General features: G+C 44.7%; 1 pseudogene; it reads right to left on the reverse strand.

The window, feature by feature from the left end:
• Positions 1-274: 274 nt before the first annotated feature.
• LOC134007384 (ATP-binding cassette sub-family C member 4-like) lies at positions 275-11686 on the reverse strand (annotated as a pseudogene).
• Between the last annotated feature and the right edge of the window lie 423 nt (positions 11687-12109).

Genomic DNA, 12109 nt, shown 5'->3' on the forward strand with positions numbered 1-12109 from the left:
AAAGGGAAATATATCAATAAATAAAGTTAGTTAATTGTCTGTTGCCAAATATACCGTTCAGAGCTGGTACAATATCTGTGACAGTATATTTAACTATATCTCTAAATCTAAATTAATATCAAATGTTATTTGATATCTATAATATTTTTCAATATTTTGCTAATGCATGCTGTTCTGTGGTATTGTACGCTAGCAGTGCCTAGATAGCTAGTTCCCGATGTATTTTGCCACAAAAACATATTTCCTAAACCGTGCAACAGAACATTCTACAAAGTCATAGCAACGTACATTCTGACACCTTGTCTATTATTGAAAAAACTGAGGGACGAGTGGGAATAAAGAGTCTGCATGTGCTCGCCTCCAGGAGTGCTACAGCTTCCATCTTGCCTGTTTGTTGGACCATCTTGTAGAGAGCACCATCCTGGTTCTGGAGCAAGGTATAGGGATCATCAAACTCCACAATCACACCGTTGTCCAGGACCTGAAAGCAAGTCAGGGGGGTTATCTGGAGGCACCACGAACCATCTGACAACAAACCGTTCCTCTGCATGTACGACTCGGTTATTGTATTTTGTGCTTCTCAGTGACTTGATTATATTTAATTACAATGATGTAAAATGCTTGAGATGATGGCTGATGAATTGTGTGTCTGTCTCACCAGTATGCGGCCACTGTCTATGAAGGCGTGATCCGCATCTTTACAAATTCCCACAAAAATGAACTAATTGCGTCTACTTGGCCTCACCAGTATGCGGTCACTGTCTATGATGGTGTTGAGGCGGTGGGCGATGGTGAGCACAGTGCAGTCTCTGAACTTGTCTCGTATCGTTTCCTGGATCAGCGCGTCTGTCCTACAGCACAAGCACACAGACAGGAGACCCAGTCAGGTGACACCTCCTCAGAGCCTACCTACACACGGGAGCTCCTCCACATGCCAGTGAGGAGGTCAGGTGTGTGGGGCCAGGCCGCTGGCTACCTGGGGTCCACGTTGGCTGTGGCCTCATCGATGACGAGGATGCGGTTCTTCCTCAGGATGGCTCGGGCCAGACACACCAGCTGTCTCTGGCCCACGCTGAAGATGGACCCCGACTCAGCTAGCACCGTCTCCATCTTGTTGGGGAGCTCTTCCACTGCAGACTTGAGCTGGACCTGGAGAGACAAGACACCCATGGTGTTAACCAGGAGGAGGTCTGCAGTGTGTCATGGTGTGTGTAATACTGTTCTAGGAAGCCAAGCAGCAGTACCTCATCCAGAGCGTTCCACAGGTCTTCATCACTGTGCTGGTCGAAGGGGTCCAGGTTCTTCCTCATGGTGCCAGTAAACAGCACTGGGTCCTGCAGATCATTAGTGGGAACAAACAGGACCTGGTGTGAACAGCTTCATTACAAAACTGAAGCTGAAAGGGATCCAGAGACACCAGACATACATGACAGCTAGTGTGCACTACACGTATCCACCAGGACATCATTTAGCCCTCCCAGGGTACCTGAGGAATGATGGACATCTTCTGGCGCAGGTCATGGAGGCCAATCTCAGAGGTCAAAACCCCGTCTATGTAGATCCTGCCCTCAGGCTCTGCCTGGCGGAAGAGAGCAGAGACCAGGGAGCTCTTCCCTGCTCCCGTCCTCCCCACAATGCCAACCTGAGGAACAGCGAGGAGAGGAACAACTTCAGCCATGTTCATCACACCGGCGTGAGGAAAAAGGGCTGTCAGCAGAGGACAAACCTTTTCTTTGGGTCTGATAACAGCCTTCATGTCCTTCAGGACCAGTGGTCCATCTGCGCTGTAGGAGAAGCTGACCCGGTCAAAGTTGATGAGGCCTTGGCTGGGCCAGTCGGGGGGAGGACGCTTCTGGGTTTCCCAGGGTGCTTCGCTCTCCAGCTCGGTGTCCAACACTCTCAACAGACGTCATCTGAGGAGACAGACTATTATACCTGATGTTCACAGTGGCACATCTAAACAATGTCAAGCACGTTATGTCCACATTTTATTTTAGCTCAGGGGTAAGAAAAACCCAGATATTAAATCTGGTTAAAAAAAAAATACTATAACAGCATCAAAGTTAGACAGCTTGCACAGTCTTAATGGACCTCTTTCAACCCATGATTCCAAAATGACAGGATGGAGCCAAATCCCTTTTATCCCAAAGAATTTCACTGCCACGGGTCACTGGTTTTTATCTTCATGTTGAATTTATAATGGGCTATTCTTCTAAGTAAGAACAGAACACAAATGTAAAATGACCTCTTAAGGTTCAGCACAGACTAGTAACTTTTGTACTATGTATAAAAAGTGGAGAGCCAACACTGTATGCCTTTAAAACAATATGATAAAACCTCCACAAGCCTGTTCATTCCTTCATAATGGAGCCTCAAATGCACAGTACCATGTTCTCCAATTCTGCACTCCCAGGAGTGTCAGGGCATAGGACAGCACCAGACCCACCGCTCCTGCTCCCAGCCCTAACCCCACACGGAAAACAAATCCGCAGTCAGTCATCAACCAAAATCTATAGCTCAATTCCTTCAATGACTTTCCCGTCAGTGAGAAATAAAGTAGTATTGCCATGATAATCGTGCCTTGTCATCGACGTACGGAAAGTAAAAATGGGCAAACATGGATGTTTCTCTCTTACCCTCCCTGAGAATGAGGCAGCCAAAGGTGGTGATGGTGATGAAGATGGAGCAGATGATGTCGAGGCGGAGTGCAAACCAGCGAGAGGTGGTCAGGAACAGGAACCAGGCCTCTGAAAGAAGCAGGGTCATGGAGTCAGTCCAACAGACCGTAAAATTAGATCAAATAAAAGAATATTCGACCACATCCAAATATATAACCTCATCGGTATATTATCCAGACAGAATAAGAAATACAGCTAATACGCCAACATTTTTACAATTCAATTGGTCCTCAAAAGATGGACGGTTTTGACCGCGACGTTAAGAGCATGAGTGAAGCTGTCTTTAAAGGAGAACCTGAGTGCAGGTCCTGGTGTGCGTCGAAGGCGTTCTGGAACCTCTCCTCTGCTCTGAAGGCTCAGATCGTCCACAAGCCTTGGAGGGACGAGGACAGGTGGGAAAACACTGGACTCCGAGCTGCAGACCAAGACCTACAGTGAGCAAGCATCTCCACGCAGTTTCCACGTACATACATGCATATACACACACAACTTGATTATTGAATCTTACATATAAAATGTATTAATCGTTTCATAACGGCTGCCTATTGTAGTCCCTAAGGACAAAACAAGTGGTGAAACACATTTACAGTTCTGCCTCAGAGAACCTACAGGTGGACTCGAGGCGCTTCACGTCTCGTGAGGTCTGCAGGTAGTAGCGTCGCAGGAACAGGAAGGCCAAAAGCAGCAGAACAACAGGGACCAGGATCAGGGGCATGACCGAGGCCGCCACAGCAACCACGCCAATGTTCTGAAGAAGCAACTGCAGGAGAAGGGCATGCCACCAGAGGCCATCAGCTAGCTAGCGACATATGTCTCTGAAGAGGTCTCTCCATGCTCTGTTGCACAGAACTGGCCCGGACCGGCAAAATGTTACTCACCTGGTAGCAGTCCACAAAGGTTAAAGGCAACATGGAGTCCAGCTGGCCAATGTCTTTGGAAACCCTGTTGAGAACTCTCCCTGTAGCACAAAAGAACACATGAAAATGTCTTAACTGAAATAAGTTGTTAAATTGTAAAAATGTTAAAGAAATACTTTACAGTAATTAAACATGCAAAAAAAACTGACAATTAACGTGCTCCTGCCCAAAGATGTGCTTTAGCACATCTAGGAAGTCCTACTTTTGAATCGCAGTCGGTCAAGAACCTCAATACCAAATACAGCTAACACTAGAGTTATTAAATGGCCTGCCAACAGTGTTTGTTAGGTCTACTCACCAATTGGGTTGATGTCAAAGAAGCGCACGTGTGTCCGCAGTATGGCGTTGAACATGCGGTTGTGTAAGGTCTGAGTAGATCGCACCAAGATGTTGAAGATCACGAGGTTCCTTGCGAAGCCGAAGACGACCGAGGCCAGAGTCAAACCTGAACAAACTCACATGTTCTATCGTGCAAAAATGAACTGGTAGTAAATTCCTTCTCACAACCGTAGGCTACTAGTTTGTGGCCATATTCTTCAAGATCGAATCAGTAGGAGAAAAGAACTAGCAGGATGCAACAAAATCATAACTTTAAGAGGCAACAGTTTACTTGTCACAGTTTTTAATTCTTTAGTTGGTCTCACCTGCGTAAATGCCCAGGTAAAAGCGGAGATCAAGCTCTTCATGGCGTCCGTTTTGGACCGACGCTGTAGCGTTGAGTTTGTCCTGCTCTCCAGCCCTGTCATCAAAGCAGTCACAACGCAAGCAAATTAAGTAAAAATCAATGGTTTCTGTGGTCATCAACTAATGCAGAATACAAAAGTCAACTAGAGCACAGCTGTCAATGGTTTTTGTTCATAGATGGTTCACTCTTTTACAAGTTAACAGTGAATAATGAACCAGTCTCACCAATATGCCAGCCACCAGTCCTGGAGTACATATGCAGTCTTCAGAGGAAAGGAGTAAAATATGAGACGTACAATTTGCTGGTAGATATTCTCAACCCACTACAGAGTAGGGCGTGTGTGGTCATATAGCGTTTTTCTCTTTCAGAAAAGCGCCACGGCGCGTAGTTGAGCGCTTCATCACAGCGCTTCATTAGCTTGACCGCTAGCTATGTTTAGTTTATTCGCAGTTAACTTGAGCCATTTGCGAATTATTACGGACGTTTTCTACTGTGTCTTAACTGTAGAGGAACTGAACAAGACTGAGCGACAGTGACGATACCAGTGCCTTTCAAAAAAATAGATTCTGATTTAAAGCTATAGCCATAATTCGAAAGTAAAAAAGGTAGGAGCGCTCTTTTTCATGACGGACGCAAAAAGATAGAACGGAAATTGAGCTCTTTGACATGACGTCCGTTTTGGACAGACCCTAATGTGGAGCTTCTTTTATTCAGACAAAACGGTGCAGACGCTCAGGAAAAAAAAAACTGTGAAACATCAAAACTATTCATAGGGCCATACTGTAAATAATAGCATTTTACCCTTTTGTTTTAAGCTCTCCTCCTTCAGCCTGCACTAGGCAAAGGCAACTTAGGTGGTCGCCACTTGCAGGTGATTTTTGCGCACCTGCTGTCATTGTCATTTTCATCATTGCACTTTTATTTATGTTGTGTTAATAATAGTAAATAATTGATCAGGCCTAGGGTGCCAGAATGGCCAGAAACACCACCATCTTGGGTGATACACACCTCGGCTGTCACACTCAGCAGGACTGTGGCCAGTAGCAGTAAGAGGCTGGCGCCTGCTTGAAAGTACTTCACATAGGCACTGAAGCCAATATTCCCCTCCAGTCGACTCTCCTCTGCTACTCTCCTAACTGTTTGCACCTGGGAACAGACACATCATTTTTCTATAATGTTCAGGTGAGTCAAATAGCTCCTAAATTGTGGTTGCCAAGAGTCATAACGAAGGTTGTACCCACAGGCAGATCATCTGCTCCATCTGTGACCGTCTGTGGCAAAGATGTTTGGGAACAAGAATTCTGAGAAAGGGCAAGTCTTTGTGAGGAATGGCTGCTGGTCTCTGTCCCTGGTTGCTCCTCCTCTTCCTCATCCTTCTTCAGCAGGGAGGTGAAGTCCAGACCAGAGGACTGCAGCACATTGTAGGTCCCCCGCGCCACCATGTGACCCTGGCACACACAAATACACATTAAAAAATAAAGAACAGTATGTGTGGAATGGAATGCCGTGACACACACCTCTTTCAGGACGAGAATATGGTTTGCTGCTTTCAGGTACTGCAGCTGGTGAGTCACCAGTATACGAGGTTTATGCTTCAGCAGACCACAGATACACCTGGAAGGACAAGGCACCCCAAAAGACAGAAAAACTGACAGACAACTCACAATTCAGTGAAACAGTCAGTTCTGGTGAAGGCTCCTCATCACCATGTGTTGGGGCTTGTCAGTAGGTCAGACTCACTGTTCAAACAGGTGTCTCCCGACCTCTGCATCCACAGCACTCAGAGGGTCATCCAGCAGGTAGATGTCAGCGTCCTGGTACGCAGACCTGACAAACACAGACACACCATCTCACATCAGGGTTGGTGTGCATTACTGGTGACATCTAGGAGGTGACATCCATAACCTACAGGAACAGAAGGTCTCTCTCCTCCTACCTGGCCAGGTTGACTCGAGCCTTCTGTCCCCCGCTGAGGGTGGCTCCTCGGTCCCCGATCAGAGTCAGGTCTCCGTCTGGCAGCAGCTCCATGTCCTGGACACACAGAACAGGGAACTGAGCAGAGGGCTTCACACAGGTGCTTCACCAGCAGCAGAAGCTACTGTGAGCCATTACTGAGGGTCACGGGTAAGTATTAAAGGTTATACTATGGGACCCATGTGGATCCAAATTGACACATTCTGCATACCAAATAAGGCATTACATTTTCTGGGTGTATATATACAAGCTAAATATAGCGCAGGCTAGAGGGCTGTCTCACCCTCTTGAGGGCGCAGGCTCTCAGAACCTTCTCGTACTTCTGGGGGTGGAACTCTTTACCAAACAGGATGTTGCTGCGAATGGTTCCAGGGAACACCCAGGGCTGCTGGCAAGCGTAGGCCAGCTGACCTCTGACCTTCAGCACCCCCTTGTCATGAGGCAGCTCTCCAAGGATGGAGCTGAGCAAAGAGGACTGTGGGAAATGTAGTAAGTGAGCTTGTGCACAAAATAGTTAGTCAGTCACAGATATGAGGGCACAGTTGACAACAGTAGGCTCCTATGACCTCTGACCTTTCCAGCTCCAACAGGCCCAATGACAGCCAGGAGCTGTTCTGACGTCACTGTAAGGGAGACGTTCAGAAGAGACGGGGCATCCAGACTCTGCAGAGAGGAAAATGTTCTTGACGTATGTCAACACAATGTTTGAAATAACCATGCAGTGGCGAAATACCTATTTTTCCGGCTTATAATGTAGAAGAGATTTGGTTGAACATGTACCTTGTCCCAGTAGCAGACCAAGTCCTGCATCTCCACTAAGGCTGGCCTCTTCTCATCATGTGACAGTCCCACGCTTGGTCTCTCAATCTCATCCAGCAGAAGGAAGTTCTGATGATGGGAATAAAAACATGTATGATGTTTGATGTCACACCATGTTTGAAACATTTGTCTCCTTAATTCATTTTCCCTGCTAAATTCTGAACGTTTTTTCTACTGAATCTTCGGATGTAAAGAGTAGCATAGGAAAACGAGCCAGTCATTACACAAACGTGTTGGAAGTGAAACACAAACATTACATTGATCCTGCGGAAGCTGACGATGGACTCAGACAGCTTCTCAACAGCCAGAGGACAGAAGAGGGTGACGGTGACCTTGATGGTTCCGTAGAGGGACACGGTAACAAACACCCGGCTGGCTGAGATGGGGTTCCCCAGGAGAACGTAGACGGTGAAGGTCACAAAAACGATGACTTTACTGGCCGCGAAGAAGGAGGCCATGTTGAGACCTCGCAGGTAGGAGCTTTTCATGATTTGGTTGATCTCTTTTCTGTGAATGATAGAGATGGCGAACATGAAATGTATTTTGGTACTTATCCACTTTAACCCAGATTTACACCACAGATCTATAGCATTCAGAGGAGACAGTATGCACAGTCTGGTGAGACTGGGCATAGAGTCAAAAACACTTATCATTAAACTATAGGAAATACAGACTGTAATCTCTGTCTTGTGTCTTTAGAGAACAGGCATTCCACAAATTGCTGCAGGCATATTACCATAGCCATGGAATGCGCAACGACATGAAAATATAAAAGTCAAGAGCGTGTCTGGGCAACATCTTATCTTCATGTAACATATATGAAGTTAACAGCTTCACAGTAGTTGGTCTCTAATAACTTGCCGTGCTGAGGAAATTGGTTTAGGGTACCAGACATCTCATGTGTTTGTGGTTGTATTTTTAACAATATACTATATGAAATATATTAATAGAAAGGAAATGTGGAGGAGAGAGAGAGGTCTCAGCCAAGGACCGTAAATATGCCCACTGTGGCTGTACACTTTAAACTGTAACTCAGCTCTGACAACTGTCCAACATTCCACTTCAATAAATTCCATATAGGTATATATGACAGTAAGACACATAGATTTATTATCGACTCATTCCACGTTACCTCCTGACTTCATGGACCAGTGCTGAGAAGGGCTTCTCCCACGCGTACATCTTGATGATCCTGATTCCAGACACCACCTCATTCATGGTGCGGATCCTGTTGTCTGTGAGGACAGCGGTTTGACTCCTGTGGGAGCCGTGTGACAGTCAGTGCAATTGCATTCTAATCTGAGAAGCTCTAAAAGAGCTGTTTTTCTCAATCTGTAAAACACAGTGTGTGATGACAGACAGAAATAAAGGTGATATACTCTACTTTTCCCTAATTTTCATATTTTAATAGTATTTTTATTACCCTGAATGTACAGCAATTTTGACTTTACTCCCCCAATACTTATAGAGTATACTGTAATTGGAGAACACTATGTAGCCTGTTTATAGACATGGAGCAAGGAAATCACTGAGGCGCGTGAGAATTGTGCGACGTGATTTCATTTTTTTTCATTTTGAATATGTTTTTTTGTACCTGCACAATTAAGGTTGTATTTTCATCCATCAATAAACCGTAAAGTGGACCTGCATTTGAGCTTGAGCCGTTTCCTGGAACTGACCTGAAGATCCCAAAGAGTCTCCCCACTAGGGTCTGGAGCGGCACCAGGAGGACGATGACCGCGATGCCAGCCAGACACGAGGGACCAACCTCATACCACAGGAGCACACTGACCCCAGCCACCTGCAGGGGGCCGAGCCACAGGTAATGCAGGTTGACGTTAACCTACAGAACAAAGAGATGAACTGGAGTAAGATTTCACTGCATAGACCTACAAGAGTTTCCTTGACTACCACAGAACCTGCTGAACAGTGTGTCCAATAAGTTCAAGACCACACCGGTACATCACATTCCTGCAAACCAGCTGGATTATTATGACACACACACACACCTGAACAATACGACCAACCCAAGCTTGATGAGACAGTGTTAAAGGGCTATTATAATAACATTTTGTAGATATAGACGGATTGCTCTTGTCCTTCCTTACAGTCCTACTCAACCTAACAGTGCTTCCCATTCTGAAGTGTAAACTCCTACCAACCTGGGCTGATAAGTACAGAAATGCCCGAGGCACAGAACGGGTTAGGTAAGCACTTAAATATGAAGACAATGTACATTGTAGTTCCTCATACATAGGGGGGAGGTTGGCCTGATACTAAATGGGATGGGCACCCTGAGGTTCCTTTGGTACCAGGCTATTTTTCACCTTTACAGGTTTTAGATCTCGGGAAATTCAGATTCAGAAATGTTTTCAGTACAATTGATTCCATATAAAGAGATCTTTTCAACACACTTCAGAAATACATCATTTCCTATGATTTGGGTCACTAGAAGATTTGTCTTTTATCTGTCAACACAAACGTGACTGTACATGCAAAGGGTAATTTTTCACCTCATCAAACCGGTTAACATCATTTGACAGGAGGTTTACAATTTGTCCGGTGGTTGTCCTTCCCATAGCTGAACTGCTCAGTCGAAGGGCCTGCGGACACACATATGATCACATACTGCAAAGTGTACATAATACATACAATATACAGAATACACATTTGAACTGTACGACACACGGTATGGGAAATCAACTCTCATACTCAGACACAGACAGACCAGCAGCATAGCCTAACGCCTCATACAGTTTTGTCATGTCATCTGGGTCATAGTCCTCAAAGTACAGGATCAGCTTCCCCAAGAAGACCGGCTGGATCACCTTTATCACCTCCTGTTTTGAAAATAAAGACAATATTGATAAACTGAAACAGATTCAACATAAAAGTATCAATTGTTAGTGATTATAGCCACGTAAAACACCCTGTCCATAGACATACTGCAATGAAAGTGAATCAAATTTCAAATCAAATCAAATTTATTTGTATAGCCCTTTTTACACGCAAGCATGTCACAGAGGGCTTCACATATGCCCATAGAACTGCCCCTCAACCAACCTAAACCCTCAAGGAAGACAAGGAAAAACTCCCAAAAAACTCTCAACAGGAGAAAAAAAAATGGAAGAAACCTTGGGAGGAGCAATTCAGAGAGGGATCCCCTCCTCCAGAGACGGTTGGTGGGAGAGAGGAGCAGAACACAGGCTAAACATAGTCATACAGTGTCGATGGGTTTTTAAAACACCAAAATCCATTATTCAACTTTATAGATGTAGGACAGGACCGGGAGACTCGCGACCAGGTCCAGCGTTGGCTGACCGACGACCAGGCAGGTGCTGACAACTCAAACCCCCCACACCACAAGGGATGTGTGTGGGGGGGGACAGAGAGAGGAGAGCAGGGATTAGAGAATGCCAGGAGCAGCTAACAGTTACAGTCATAATAGAATGAGATCCCCACCGGTCAAGTGTGGACTGGTGCAGCAATTTAACAGAGCAAAAAAGGGGAATTTGATGCAACCCCACACACCAAGACAGCGACAGCCCCCCTAATTTGGAACATGAAATCTGTTCCAGGGGAAGAGAACTCTAAAATAAGTTATACTTAAAGAATAAGGATGGAAACAACCCGTCCCCCGTTGCCTCCAACTAGTAACATACTTACCTTTAACAGTCGTAGAATTGACTAAACAATAACGTTTTTAACCTAATTTTAAACGTCGAAACAGTATCAGACTCCCTAATTGAGACGGGTAGTTTATTTCCAGAGAAGAGGCGCTCTATATGAGAACGCCCTACCTCCAGCTGTTTTTTTCTTAATTTTGGGAACCACCAGATAGCCGGCATCTTGAGATCTAAGTGTCCTTGCGGGGCAATAGGGTGCAAGGAGACCGGAGAAAGTGAAAGTGAAGATGCCCAGCACTGCGTAGGATTTCCCATAGCACTTGATAATGACTTTGGTCAGTTCAGGTGTTTGGAGCTCCTTAGTAGTTCGTTCAACCTCCTGATTCCAGCACCTGAAAGAGACAAATAACTGACTGAATCTTCCTCTAAGCACATACTGATCCCCCAGGAGTGAATACAAAAAAATACAAAATAAGTATTCAATTGGAAAAGGGTGACAATTGGATTTACAATATTTTTCTAAAACAAATATTGACACAATAACATAAAATGGCTGTTTAGTGTTTAATTACTTTGCCATTAGGACCCAAACATCTTTATGTTCCACATCTACTGTAGTGTAACATACTGAACCTTTGTAATTCTTCTCCCAATCTCTCTGATCCATCCTCCGTAGGTACTTTATACATGTCATCTCCCTCAAGCCTCCGATTGTGACCAATTCGAAAAAAATGGGTTTAACCAGCTAATGCAAAGGACAAAGAATGAAATGAGTACAAGCAAAATAGTCGGAGAGCGAGCTCCTTGTTGTGGTATGATTTCAGTGTACTTAACGTTAAGATAACGTCAAGTTAAATAACGTTCAAAACAAAAAATGAAGGCATAACCTAGCCTAAATCAAAGTTTATCAAAGCAGCTTACTATTACGACCAGTGGCCATTGTATTGGTTATTCCATGCGGACCCTTTTGTGACAGTACTTTATCATTGTATTATTACTGTATTATTTTTATAATAAAAATAATAATTATGTTTTTTTAAATGGTAAAGTATCAAATTATTTGGCTATAGGCAGTTTAGACAGTTTTGCTCTAATTTAGCACGCGTACAACTAAGTGTTAATTCTGGGTCATATTACATAAAAACTTGATGTGCCTAACCTGGGTTTCTGCTGTAAAGAGAAGCTTGTACATTATGTTCTGTTCTTGTCTAGACCCTGTGCTCAAAAGTCACAACTGCCTTAGATGGGCAATTAATTACAAGATATCGTCTGGCTGTCAGTTTGAGGACAGCTATCTGTCTTGAATTAGAAACATGCAACCGGCCATCCCGACAAAACTAAAGAAACTAGAGAGGGTACAATTTCTGGGGAAATTGTAGGGTGTGCTTGCTTGCGTCGGTTGCACAGGGG

This window comes from Osmerus eperlanus, chromosome 21 (assembly GCF_963692335.1).
Source record: "Osmerus eperlanus chromosome 21, fOsmEpe2.1, whole genome shotgun sequence".
Lineage (NCBI taxonomy): Eukaryota > Metazoa > Chordata > Actinopteri > Osmeriformes > Osmeridae > Osmerus > Osmerus eperlanus.